Source organism: Amblyomma mixtum, chromosome 3 (genome assembly GCF_055824585.1).
Source record: "Amblyomma mixtum isolate Tamu chromosome 3, ASM5582458v1, whole genome shotgun sequence".
Taxonomy (NCBI): Eukaryota; Metazoa; Arthropoda; class Arachnida; order Ixodida; family Ixodidae; genus Amblyomma; species Amblyomma mixtum.
The window spans coordinates 395,217,375-395,231,803 of NC_143014.1; the positions used below are offsets into that span (position 1 = coordinate 395,217,375).

General features: G+C 43.5%; 1 long non-coding RNA gene across 1 annotated transcript; it reads right to left on the bottom strand.

Annotated features, from left to right (window-relative positions):
* Positions 1-682: 682 nt before the first annotated feature.
* On the bottom strand, positions 683-12,348 carry LOC149357250 (uncharacterized). Its single transcript, XR_016291797.1, has 3 exons — positions 11,915-12,348; positions 11,152-11,241; positions 683-1,139 (listed from the first exon to the last, which is right to left on the bottom strand). It is a non-coding gene; the product is annotated as an uncharacterized LOC149357250 (long non-coding RNA).
* Positions 12,349-14,429: the final 2,081 nt, after the last annotated feature.

Consider the following 14,429-nt stretch of genomic DNA (forward strand, 5'->3'; position numbering starts at 1 on the left):
GGCAGAGGGAGAAGTGAGCCTACCTGGCTATGTGTCTTACACCAGTGCCACAGAGTGCGCGGATTCTCCCTGCACTGACCCCACTCATCCACCTGGCGCACCACGCGCTGCAATTTATGTGCGTGCCTCATTCCTGTGAGTGACCTACTAGTTAGCAGTGTCGAGTGCGTCGCCATAACAGTTCGCATGAGTGGTTGTGACACTTCTGTTGCGAGTGTGTATGTGCGGCCAAACAACACTCATTGGGACGTCCGCTTCGTCGCCCACACTGTAAAAAATAAAACACCTGTAAAGGAGTTTCCAGGTGTCTATAACTCGCACCCTTGCACCCGGCCCAGAAAGGAGTTTTGTGACTTGTATACATCTTTAAGGTGGGGTGTTTCAGGAAAGAACCAGCCCGAAAATGATAAAATTTGACCCAAAGGTGCTGAGGTGTATCACACACTTTACCACCGAGCCACAGGCGTTTTACACTTCTTACACCCCTACACCCTTCAGGAAAAAAGCATGCAATGGGTTCATAATTTGTCCCCACTTTTATTACTTTTCTTAAGCGTTCTTTTAAATTTACCATTATAATGCCTAAGTAATGCAATATACCTGTATTACTGGAGCTCTTCATAGCAGTAAACAGGCGGTGTGCACCTAAGAAAAACGTTTATTGACAAACAAATCACAAAACTGCAGAAATGTGGAAAATTTTTATTAGAACAAAACACATCCATAAAACAAGGCACAAGAAGCTTCTCCAATGAATTCCTTACTGCCATCCAAGGAACTAAAAATTTTAAGGTACAACAGCACCATACCTGCTTTTATTGGGCTTATGGTGCTGCAAGAATAAGGTTCCATAGCACTTACTCTACCTCCCAAATTTTTCAGAGCAAACAATGAAAAATTCATGCTTGTGCAGCCTTATATACCAGCCTGAAGAAGGCTTGAACTGTGACGCTAACTCCCAGGAATAAGCAAAAAGCAAACTTAAGGCAACTTATGCTGAACACCCATATTCCTGACATTATGGCGCAGTTGTGGAGTGAGCCGCAGTGGTAAGCCTGCTGAGTAGCCATCCTCCCTCGACGAACAGGTTCTCAGCCACCTCAGGATTGTCTTCGGTGAACAGCATACATGGTGCGAGTCTGCATTTTAGACAAAAACAGTAAAATATTTCATACCAGTTTACACTGTTCAATGTTGCTGATAAATTCCAACATATTGCTCATTAACAATGTGTTTTATTATGCATGCTAACGCTAACAGAAAGAAGAAAATCTGCCCATGTGGCAAGCAAGCACCAGCTGTTATTTTTTTAAACATTCCAAAGAGGCCACTGTGGTTTAGAAAAAATAGCTCTAAACGGCATTATACAAACAATGTTTTAGCTAAAAAGCTAGATGTTATGAAATAGAACGAAGGTGGTCAGGTCGTGCAATTAATTCTGCACGAACTGCTACAAGCTAGTGCAAACCACTGGCCTGTATGGAGGGTAAACTGACTATAAAAGGCACAAAACACCATGACAACAAAGACGAAAATAGCGCACTTGAAAATGCTTTACAATAAACCGAACAACAAGTAATGTGCAAAATTCACTGTAACAACAGAAAGCACAGTATCTGATCAAAGTCAGCAACACAACCCCTTCCATGAGAGTGGTCAGCTGCAACTAATGCAAAGCATGCATTCATTAATATATCAAGCAAGTGACATCTTGAAAGGCAGGCAACAGTGCTAAGTTAACATATCTCCCATGTCTGCAGCCAGTAAACTCAAAAATCCATCAAGAAAGATTTGCACAAGGCCACTAAACTACAAGAAAAGGAGCTGGGCCAGTTGGTGCATGAATCTTTGCAAAACCACGCAGGATAACAGGACACAGACAAGACAGGTGCAGTGATAACTGAGGAATTTATTGTTTAGTTTGCAATGAATACAGAAAGCATCATCCAAATTACAAAGAAGGAAAGTCATGGAATCGTCATTTTGTCAAATCTGTCGTGATTATTTATCCAGGTAGTCAATTTCTTTTTCCTTAGAGTTAGTGATGATGTGCTTAAACAGGTTGAACAATTCTTATGTACCATACACATCTCTTACATTTCCTCAGAATTTTACATTGTCGAAAGTGTGATACACACTCACAGTCCGATATGTCTTGGTAGCTTGCTACGATATCCTTTCTCAGTATTGCCGACATGTTGCATTACAAAAATGTTAACATGCTGACCTTATTTCCCAACACAGGACGCTCCGCGTGGCGGATAGATCTTGTAAACTAAGCCACTGTCGCATGTCGTGAATTTGTTTCTGTGCTTCGTCTTATGCTGGGCTGTTTTTGAAGCACCTTTGCTAGGAGCATTGCATACTACATTCAGCTACTTTCTGTGAAAAAGCAAATGAAGACACTGCAAAGAACTTCCACAAGCTGCAAAAGAAGGTCAAGCCAACAACTTGACCAAAGTAGGGCTGGTTGTGAAGAAGAGTGAGGGCCTATGCCTGAATGCCTTCTTTATGGCAAAAACACGGAACGATAACTGGCCTTTCAGAGTAATTGTCTCTGAACAAGGATCGTGGCAGCAACCCTTAAGGCAGTATCTGCAAGAATTGCTCTCCTAGCTCACCATGGAAGACCTTTTCCTGGTAAAGAAGCCAGAAGTGTCGGCATTCCTCTTGAACAGCCGTCCAGAAGGAGTGTCTTCTCATTGTCATCAAGGACTAACATTACACGCTGCCACATTCCACCTTGTTTGAGACGGTAAGAGAAGGCATTGGTTCAATGGGAGCAGCATGATTCCAGAACCAATGCAGAATTAATGCTGATAGATTCCTCGAGTTGCTAACCATCTGTTATTTTAGTTTAATTATCTGCACATACAGTGGCAAGGATTATGCACCAGTTCCTGCGTTGCACTAATTCTCATTGTCCTGCTAGCCTGTCAAGATAGCGAACTATTAAAAAGCTTTGCTTATCACCAATTTGGTAATGACCTCCCAATTTTTGGACGACTTCCTAGTAATCCACAAGCTTCATAAACAAGGGCAACACAACGGCATTGTTCACATATTCAAGACCTTCTCCGAAGTCCTTGCTGGAGGTACAGCTTCTCGATTTATGGCTGCACATCAGAGGCCCATATGTACTGGTGTTATGTCCCACAGCCGAAAAAAAAGACTGTTGCTACTGGCACACTAAAAAATGTCTCAAACGGATTGTGTATTGACTGTCAGTAGGAAAGCGTTGAGGCCCAACTGACATAGTTACCTGAAGCTGGTTTCCCGGATGACCTCGTCTGCAGCCTTGGCTTGAAGATAATGAAAAAAATTTGCTGATCCACCCCAACGAGGTTTCAGAAAGAACGGAAGTTAGCTGTGACGGCATATGTGCATGGTATCAGCCACGCGCAAGAGAAAGTGGTAAGGCGAGCTGGTGTGAACTTAGTAAACAAGGTGCCTAAGTCACTGTCGCATGCTGCGGATTTGACAGCCTTCTTTTATACCAGGCTGTCTTTGAAGCACCCTAGCTGGGCGTGTTGCATACTAAGTTCACACCAGCCTGCCTGACCACTTTCTTTAGTGCGTGGCTGATACCATGCACCTATGACCTTAATCACCGTGTTGCCCACTACCCTCCCGGCTTCCACGTACTCCCCTGGCTCCCTGCGCACCATGTGGGCCTGGGTGAGAAGCTGCTGCCTCGTTACGTGGGTCCTTACCGCGTCTTCTCTTCAGGCAACTGAGCAATGTGACCTATGAAATCACGTCCCTGCACTCCCGCACTGTTCCCCCGGCCCACTCCACAAAGCTCGTGCACGTCACCTGTCTTAAGCCCTACCATTCGCACCACCTTAGGGCGCCCAGGGGCTGTGCTTCCTTCCGCGAGGCGGAGGGGGTAGTGCTACAGTGCAAGTTGCAAGGCGAAGAGGACGTTGTTTTGACACTGGGCAGTTGACGACAACAGGCACGCTGCAGCTAGCGCTCGGAGTGACTTGGTTTGGGGTGCCTTCTGAGTGCAACCCGTCGCGCCTGCTGCTGAGCTAAACCCCATAGTAATATGCTATGACAGCTATGTTCCGTTCTTTCTGAAGCCTTTTACAGGTAGACAGGCAAATTTCTTTATCCTGAAGCCAAGGCTGCAGATGAGGTCATCTGGGAAATCAGCTTCAGGTAGCCATGTCAGGTGGGCCTCAAGGAATTCTTGCTGACGGTCAATACACGAGCTATTTAGGATATTTTTCAGTGCGCCAGTAGCAACAGCCTTTTTTTCGACCTTGGGAAGTAACGCAAGCACTTATGGGTCTCTACAAAGTACAGCCATAGATCGGGAAGCTGTACCTCCAGTGGCATTTCTTTGGTCAGCTCAAAGTTAGCAAGAACTTTGGAGAAGGTCTTGAAGATGTCAACAATGACTTTGTGTTACCCTTGGTAATGAAGCTTGTGGGTTACTAAGAAGTCGTCCACAAATCGGAAGGTCATTATCAAACTGGCGCCATGCACAGCTTTTTAATAGTTGGCTATCTTTACAGGCTAGCTGCACAATGAGAATTAGTGCAACGCTGGAACTGGTGCATACTCCCTGCCACTGTATGCACACATCATTAAACTTTACATAGGTAGAACGGAAGTAGATGGTTAGCAACTCGAGGAATCTATCCGCATTAATTCTGCACAGGTTCTGGAATTGTACTGCTCCCACTGAATTAATGCCTTCTCTTATCGTCTCAAACAAGGCAGCATTTAGCAGCGTGCAGTCTAAGTCCTTGATCAGAATGAGATGACAACTCTTCTGTACAGCTGTTCGAGAGGAATGCGGACACTTCTGGCTTCTTCACCAGGAAGAGGTCTCCCACGGTGAACAAGGAGAGCAATTCTTGCAGATACTGCCCTAAGGTTTGCTGCCTTGATCCTTGCTCAGCGACAATTACTCTGAAAGGCCAGTTATTGTTCCGTGTTTTTGCAATAGCGAAGGCATTCAGGCATAGGCCATCACTTTTCGTCATAGCCAGCACTAATTTGGACAAGTTGTTGGCTTTACACAAGTTTTTAGGTTTCGTTCTTCCCTGTTTGGCGCTTAACCTTCTTTTGCAGCTTGCGGAAGTTCTTTGTGATGGATTCATTTGCTTTTTTTGCAGAAAGTAGCTGAACGTAGTATGCAACGCGCCAACACAAGATGAAGCACCGAAACAAATTCACAACATGCGACTATGGCTTCGCTTACGAGATCCCTCTCTCATGCGGAGCGTCGTATGTTGGGAAATAAGGTCAGCATGTCAACATTTGTCTAATAGAACAAGTCGGCAATACTAAGACAGGATACAGTAGCAAACTAGCAAGACGTGTCGAACTGTGAGTGCACCCCCCACTTTCGATGATGTAAAATTCTTAGGAAATATAATTAACAGCTCATGCCGAGATATTAGAGACGTGCATGACACATAAGAATTGTTCAACCTATGGAAGCACATCATCACTAACGCCAACGAAAAAAGAAATTGACTATCTGGATAAATAAGCCCAACAGATTTGACCAAATGATTCCATGACTTTCCTTCTTTTGTATTTTGGATCATATTTCCTGTATTTATAGTGAGCAAAGCGATAAATTCCTCAATTGTTAGTCAGCGCAGTACCTGTGTGTTCCTGTCAGTGCCCTGTTACCCTGCACGCTGCTTTGCCTAGACTAATATACTATCACACATTAAGAGATGAAGTCTACATCTGGAAAAAGACCACAAGGGGTTCCAAGCTGTTTCCTTTCTGGTTCGCATTTCCTTTCTTAGAGGCATACATGCACCATGTAGTGAACAAAAGTACAAAGTAGATAAATAGAATTGATCATCTTGCAAATATCACTACTGTAAAATGGTGTTAACAAATGGCCACATTCATCCTTAGGACAGATCCGCATTTCATCTGTCATTACATATGAAACATGAAACTATGAAGCAGCCAGGTGAATGAATACATTTTTCCCAGAAATTTACCAAAGGTACACACAGTGATACCATTCCAGTGGATCAGTTGAGTATGCTGCTCAGGAGCAGCAGTATTCATATGGGGTGAATGCTAGCAGCAAAAAATATTGGCAATGCAATACAAGTTTGCATACAAGATGCGAAATAAACGGCATGATATGGAACCATTCCAATTATGCAAGCAGAAAAAATTGCATTCAACCTACACTGCAATATTAATTGAGCTACAAAAATATTATAAAGGCTTCTTCAAATCAGCGCACAGTTGGCATTTATATGCCATTGGGTCATTCCATGCCAACTGTTCCAGGCTTAGCACTGAATCTTCTATTTATTTAAAAAAATTCATGGCTTATTGCATTACCTAGGCAAACATTATCCCAGCTTGTTTTAGGCGGAGTAATTTTTTCCCGTCGTGGCCGCCATTTCATGTTTGAAAGTGATAGCCAAACCTAACCTTGCAAAAAAATTTGTAAAAAGAAACGTTCTTACGCAGGACTATGAAGTTTCTGTTATATAAATTAAAGGTATTCCATATCCAATGCAGTAAATTGAACTTATTTTGTTTTAAATAAAACATGTTATAAGTACAAAATATAAAAATTTGAAATCTTTTATCAAATTTCATGTTCTCACAGTAGTTATTCTATTTTCTAAGCTGTCGAGAAGGCAAATGTGATAAAAATGTTTCAGAGAGCAAAACATGTAAGGCAAGACAGCGAAAGGATTCTAAAGTCGAGAGAATTTGCTTTTTGTGACATATTCAGTAGTCTACTACATAATGAGGTGATCTTAATTAAATTATGAAAGATAGAAATTTAAACAGTACCATTTAATGGCATTTATTTTTAGTTTATTTGGGGCTCTTTTTTTTTTTTAAGCGAGAAAACAATCTTACAAGTTGAGTCCCTGCGTTCAACATCGACACTGCTCAGTGCTTCCTTTTCACTCCAGCACACTTTGCCACCAGCTGTAAATTACACAAAACCAGCACTCCGCTGCACGAATACAATGGTGTGCTGGTCTTCGATGCCAGCAGCTTCGGCAATAAAGAAATCTGCTGAAGGATAGATTTACAAAAAGTAAAAATGAAGGGGCCACATGGCAGAACGGCTCTCGTTCCTCGACACAGGGAAGCACTGTTTGTGGTATGACCAATCAGAGTTAAAACCTCTACTACCATGAAAATTACTTAAACTTTTCAGTGGAATGGACTTTTTCACCTGATCACATGGGAAGAGCGCTTATGACGGCATTGGTGGAAGTGTGAGGCCTCCTGCAGCAACAGAAAGCATTCAGAGGCCATAGAAAGGTTAAATACTGATCCTCTATAAGCTGTTTACATGGGCGGAGAAAACCATTAAGAGTGTCGTAGCTATCTGGGTGCTCCAACAAATGATTCAAGAAAACAAAGGTGAACTCACTAGGCGGTTTACAAGAGTGCTACCATTAAAATAAGCATTTTTCACCACATCAAGCCTTTTTTATCTCTCTCAATGGTGCACGCTGGACATAAGTCATGCTCGAGTTCAAACTGACAAAATGTGAGCGAACATGCCAGCAGACACGTCAAAACCGAAATTTGAGGAGCATCCACATGGAGCACCGTGAAGCGAAGCTTTGTGTCTCCTTGATGCCGGCTCTAGCGTGCACCGCAGTGTCGAGCAAGCAGCCAGCAATGCTGGGGTTGAAGGTAGAGACTCAAATTGCGAAATTATTTTCACGCCTAAAACGAAAATTGCTCCAATTAAAATTTTAGAAATGTCACAGCCATTAGAAAATAAATGAGGCCAACCTCACTGAGCCACTGGCGGCTGAATATGTCTCAAAAATATTTTTTTTCAGCTGACTGACATGCCTTGCATTTTTTTCATCTCTGAAACACTTTTATCACATTCTTTGCCTTTTGGATAACCCAGAAAAATAGTTGAAATGACTGTTATGAGAACATAAATTGAATAAAAAATATCAATTTCCAATATTTTTGTACCTTCTTTCATGTTTTATACATGAGTCCAATTTATTGGATATAAAAGCACGTCCTTTATTTATATGAAAAAGTTTCAGTCATGCATAAAGTGTTTATTTTTAACAAGTTTTTTGTAAGACTTAGCTTTGCTATTGCTTGTAAACATAAGACTGTGGCCACAACACGAAACTTCTTTTTTTCTGCCAAGAACATGCTTTAAAAATCTTTGTCATGGTAATAAAATAAGCCATGATTTTTTTGTTTCTGTAGGAAATCAAGTGCAGTCGAGTACAAAAGTCTGGATAACGTGGCGTGGAATCACCTTATTCAGTATTGCACAGCAACACAATACACAGCCTACTTATCACCAGGCATATAGCAGCTTCCATATAGGTCAATAAATTGGCTGGGCTGTAAGAGGCTTCTGTAACACTAGAAAAATTACAATTACAAGTTACAAAGAGGACACCAATCTGAATCTTTACATTGTGCAGATGTATAACCGTGACACTGAGAACTCCCACTCCCCTACGCACTTGGATGGTGGTATTGTTCCTGCCAGTCTACCAAATATAGTCCCCGCAATATAATGAGTCTAGCATTTTGCCCTCTGTAGACGTGAGCAGGAAAGGAGACTTAATGCAGGTAATAACAAACATAAGCATCCTAAGAGTTTGGTAAGCTTGCAAAATTTAAGCTTGTTCGGTTCCAAAAATATGCAATAGCAACCTGAATGGTCATTCATTCAAACCATGCGAATGCAATGGGTAAAATGGCTCCACAATGTAAAAGGTTACTTTCTTGAGCTAGTCGGTACATGTTTGTCAGCATGAAGGGCACAGCATGACTATAATGGTATGAAAGAACAAGACAGACTAGGCGCTGACTCAAGACTGACGATCTTAATTGCTGCCACACAATAAACAGGTGAAAAAAGAGCATAAACAACATTTTTTTTCGCGACAGTTTGCCAGCTTGCAAAACATGTGGCACTGCATTAAAGATTGACTGTGAAAGGCAAAAATGCTGGTGAATAAAAACAAAAAAAAATGTTTAAAAATGTAGAAGAAACTGTTACCCTGCCGTCTAAGCTGCTGAGGTAGCCTATACTCCGTCTCACAAGATGTTTGCAGCACTACGAAAGGTAGAGCTCTCTCGTCCAATCAGGATGGCGCGCACTAAATTAGTGTGTTCCTACGCGCCTGTGGCTCAATCCACCTGATGTCCAGGTGGCTTCTTTCTACCTCTAGCAGGTGGCACTTGATGTCTTTTTATTCTACTTTGGTTTGTTTTTGGACAGGCGGACGCCCGTTCCAAAGGGACTAGCCCCACTTTTTTTTTTTGTCGCAACCTGTTCTGATCAGTCCCTCTGTTGTCGCGAAGCCACCTGCTTCGCCTGCTTGGGGAAATAGCGCACTGTCGATGTAGAGCACACAGGAGACACAACAGACTCGACCGACGCCATGTTGGAAAGTGGCAACGCATCACTACCTCGCAGCAGGCCTCCGCAGAGCTGTGTCCGTACGGGCTTTGTCTGGTAATATCACCAGTGATTGAAACACTCCCTACCATTTAAATATACCTGTCCAAACCATGTTTTTAGTTGCAATGCTTATTGTTTTGATTAATAGTCATACGCTCCTCAAATATTCGAGGGACTATTTTCTGCGTTTCTGCAGTCCTGATTGGACGAGAGAGCTCTACCTTCCGTAGTGCTGCAAACATCTTGTGAGACGAAGTATAGTTCTTTGCATTTGAGCACAACAGAATGTTTGCAGATGCATTTGTCTTGCTCCTGACGGATAAAACGCATCAACAACAATCTCCCGCGTGTGCTGGTCCTTATGCGTGTACAGTATGGTTGTACGGCTGAAAGCAGAGGTGCAGTTTTCACACGACAGCCAATATTTGACCATATTGCTTTCAGGAGGTGGTTTTAAGGGGCTCTTGTGTTCGCTCAGACAGTCGTTTAAACATGTCCTGTTTGACTGATAGAGCACGTTCCGCGGGATAGCTCACTTCTGTGCGCCACATTTTTGGGGCACTTGTACATAAGAGAATTCTCGGTTCTTTTCGCATTCTGCAGGTGGCAACCCTTCACGGTTGACACTCTTGCGGAGACATTGCAATTTGCTTGGAGCAGAGAATACTACTCGCACACCAGGCCTAGCTCCTATTCTTTTCAAATTGTGAGACACTCGTGGAAAGGACGCGTTCACAAGCAGAAGTACACAGGACTGTGTACTTCTCCTGCTTGTGAACACATACTTTTTGAGAGGAGGAGATTAAGACATTATGTGGTAGCGCACTTTTTATCACCAAATGCTAGTACCAAGTTCGCAGGGATATGGTAGCCGCAGCTGGCAAAGGACTGCCTTTGCCCTGCAGTGGGTGTAATCAGGATGATGATGATGACGAGAAAACTACGTTTAACGACACTCAAACTGGTTTGCAATAACCCCATGCTGACAACGAACTAGCAAGGATGTACAAATAAATGAGGGCATGGTTAGGCTATGGTGGTGAAATAAAACGTACACTCGCCAAAAGATGGTTTATAAAAAAAAACTTAGTTTGACGTTTCGGGACCCGTACGGGTCCCTTGTTCACAATGAATGATGGACGGAATGGGCCGCTTCTTATATGCGCACTTGACAACGCAGTGAGTGGGCGTAGTTATCCGGGAGATTACCCTTCGTCCTGTTAATGACATGATCCGTGGTCTGTATATAAAAAGATTCTACAAGCAGTCGTGACGATGTGGGTTTCATGGTATCTAATATTGTGGCGTTCTCCCAGTCAATGGTGTGGTTCTTTTCTTGAGCATGCTCTGCCAGCGGGTTCGATGAGGTGCGACATTTGTTGACGTCGTTTTTATGTTCTCTTAATCTTCTTCTGAAATCGCCTGATTCGCCAATGTATGATGCATCGCAGTTTTTGCAGGGGATTTTGTACACCACTCTGGGGAAACGTACGGGTCCCAAAACGTCAAACTAAGTTTTTTTATAAACCATCTTTTGGCGAGTGTACGTTTTATTTCACCACTATGCCTCTCCCTCGCCAGACAGGATTCTGTCGAACCCTTGATTATGGTTAGGCTATGTACCCTGTTTCATGAAGCAGCCTGATGAAGGAAAGAAGGGAAAATGGCCCAAAAAAGAACCTAGCATACAACATAAAAAGAAGCTTGCAGCAAGAACTAAAACACACCTTTGCTTCCATACTGCTCGTGAATATTTCCCAGCGGCAACAAGGTGCAAGCTGTGGCTGCGGACTCCCATGTGGATGTAGATGTTTCCCCTGCAGACATCCATTTAATACCATCACGATTAGAGGCCGCCAAAATTCAGAAATTAGGTTACTACGGCCAAACAATGAAGCTTTTAAAAACTTGAAAAAGCAAGCTAAATATACCTAGCTGGCACAGCACTGGATTCTTTAATCTGGATGCCGTTAAAAACAATTAAAAACCAAAATAGATAGCAGCGTCAACAAATTTATGCAAAAACATGGCCTGATGCACAAACGATCAGTGGTCAGCGCCTGCAGCACACAAAATTGAAAGCTTATCTCAGACGTCACGCTGACGCAACGCATTTTACGCACAGATACGGAATAGACCTTACGCACGGGCGGAAAAATTACCACGTGCAGATAAACCGTAGGACAAGGAATTTGACGAAATAGCGTTAAACGGCTTTAAATTTGACAGAACACACATACTAGAGCTCTTAAGTAGCATGAGGCAGTACTCTGCAACATTCGTTTCGTCAAAACAAAAACAGCTCTGAGTAGAATCATTCTCGGCGAACTCTGTTCAGTGCTGCTTCTCTTCCTGGATACATGGAAAGAGCTGCCTGTCTGCAGATCTTGGCACTTTGGTAGTAGAAGCGGCAAGTCTTGAGGCCGCTCTTCCATAAAATATGCTTTGAATAATGCACACAAGCATGCATGAAGACATAGTATTGCTTACCATTCGAGGCAGGTGTGTAGTCGTGCCGAGCTGATGAAGTACGTCTCCAAGTCACGGCAACGCTAGTTTTTCATTAACGCCGACTTCAGGACGTTTCTACATTACAAAATGCATTCTGGTGCATAAACACGCGCACATTATAACTTCGCCCGTGATTTCTGATATCAAACCTTTAAAACGTGAGCGAGCGCCGGCCTTTCTGCCAACCTACAACAAAGAAACGCATTCGGCAGAGCCTCCAAAGGGTGCTTCTGTTCCGATACGTGAGATACGAGTACTTGGACAGCAGTGAACGAACCTACGCACTACTCCAGTTATATATGCACAAAAAACACTTCAGTTCAACGCGGTACCTCGAAAAACGCGGTCGAAAACGCAGTTCACGTCAACTGCTGAAATCCGCACACCACGACCGACGCCACACAACAGGCAGGAAAAAATCAACAAAGGCCCGACGGTACCGATGGCCGCCTAGCGGCGGAAATGTAGTGTCACTTTCAGTTTTACTTTCAGTTTTGAATTCAGTTTATTGGGTTTTTTACAGTGCGTACGGAAGCTAGAATGTATTTGCAGCATCGGAACAGCATACGCAACGATTGCCAACCGTTACCAGTTACGGAAAATGCGAAGTGATTAAATTAGATATATTTCTTCGTATTCAAAAGTTACCATGAATTGGCCCCCTTGCCGTTTCTTTCTTTTTACGTTCACTCCAGCGGCTGCATTTCGATGGTGGCGAAATATATATATGAAAAAGTGTAGCCTATATCGTCGTCGAAAGTGGAGGGAGCATGAAATGTATGGCAGTCACGGCGTAGCATATTTCGGGACGGCACCCCCACCGTCAAGCGACACCTTCGAAGGGCCGCACAGGGACGGTGCCAGGGCATTCGTGGTGAGGAGGCTCAGAGAGGTAGAAGATGAGCGGGAGGGCGCTATGTTATGATGGATAGGCATAATGCTCCAAGGCCTGTGGCATTGCTCTTCATAAACTTAAATTAATCAACAAAACGCAGCGGTGATTGAGAGCAACACATAAGGCCGAATGCCGACTGCAAGGTCTGATCGCGACAGATTTTTCTGCGGTCCAGTAGACCTTCAGCTCCCTTGGCGCTCTCATGGGCCCGCACAGCGTGCTTCCACTCGCGGCGCGCCTGTTACGAGATCAGCGGGAGGATCGAAATGTTCGCTTAAGGTTCTAAAAGTTCTAGCTCATGTTCTCTGTCCTGTGCGCTGCTGTGCGTAGACGATGTTCGCTAGTTTGTCCAGAACGGAAACTGGAAGCACTAAATGCCTAAATTGTCCGTGTGTTGTGCGAATGTCAGTGCACGTTAAAGGACCCACGATTGCCGAAAATGGTATGGAGTCCTCCACTACGGTGTCTCCGATAGCTCAGGTTTAGCTTTCAGACATTAAACGCTGTATACCGCAGCATTTAACTTTTTTGTAATGGGTTTGCACAGGTACCTTCTGCTACTCGCTCAGTTTTGGAGAGCTACGTACGTCGGGGCAAAATAAAATTTTTGTTTTCTTCCCTTTGCTCTTTGAGCTTCTCAAGCTCTTCTGGGACCCTAATTAACTTCAGGTCTCCATCATTACCTTTCTTCCAGTTGACACAGAGGTTACTTCAAGAAATTGCTAATTTTGGTCTTGTTTTTTGCGCGTAGTTTCGTGCGTAAAGTAGAATGATTTCGCGCTGACAGTACTCCGTTTGAAAAATATGCAGGGTGTTTCACGTAACTTGAACCAAGGATTTAAAAAAAGTGGTACACCGCAGCCAGCTGAAACCAACGATGCATTGTTCGCCATCATGTGGCGCTCCTCAGAATATTTTGTATTGCGCTTAATTAATTAACTAAGATGAATTATGCAATTTTTCATATATTCACTTTAGTGCCAAGACCATTACGTTAAGTTGTAGAGCAGGTTTATAAACAACGAATACAGTTTATTGTAGCATCGTATCTCCTACGGGGTCCTTTTTTCCGGCATCTAAAGAAAGCCCGCGAAATATGAAAAGATACCACGTGACTACGCTCGTGCGCTACCAAATTGCAACGCTCTCAACGGCGTTTTCGAGCAAACTGAGCATGGAAACTGAGTGTGCCCGCTGACCGTGGCGAAGTGAACGGCCGCCGCTCTTAGCAGCGGCTTGACAGTGCGTCAGCACTTTCCGCAGCGGCGCGGCGGCCGTAATAAAATCAATAACTCCTTTTTTTTTTTTTCAGCTGCGAGTGAACCAATATTTTTCTCGCCGCTGCATGTATGTTCTCGGGTGCGAAAGATGTAAACCATGCCTCAAAGTGCAATCCTCAAAAGCGCATACTATCGCCCCCGTCAGAGCGTTTGTACTACCTTCATAATTAGTTAAGTTGGGATCGCCATGTGGAATGTTGCCTTAACAATCGCGTCGATGCATCAGTGAAACGTGGATAAAATGCCGAAAACGCATGTTACTGCTTCACACGTGCACGTGTTGTTGTCACAGTAACCACGCCAACACATTTTGTCCCAT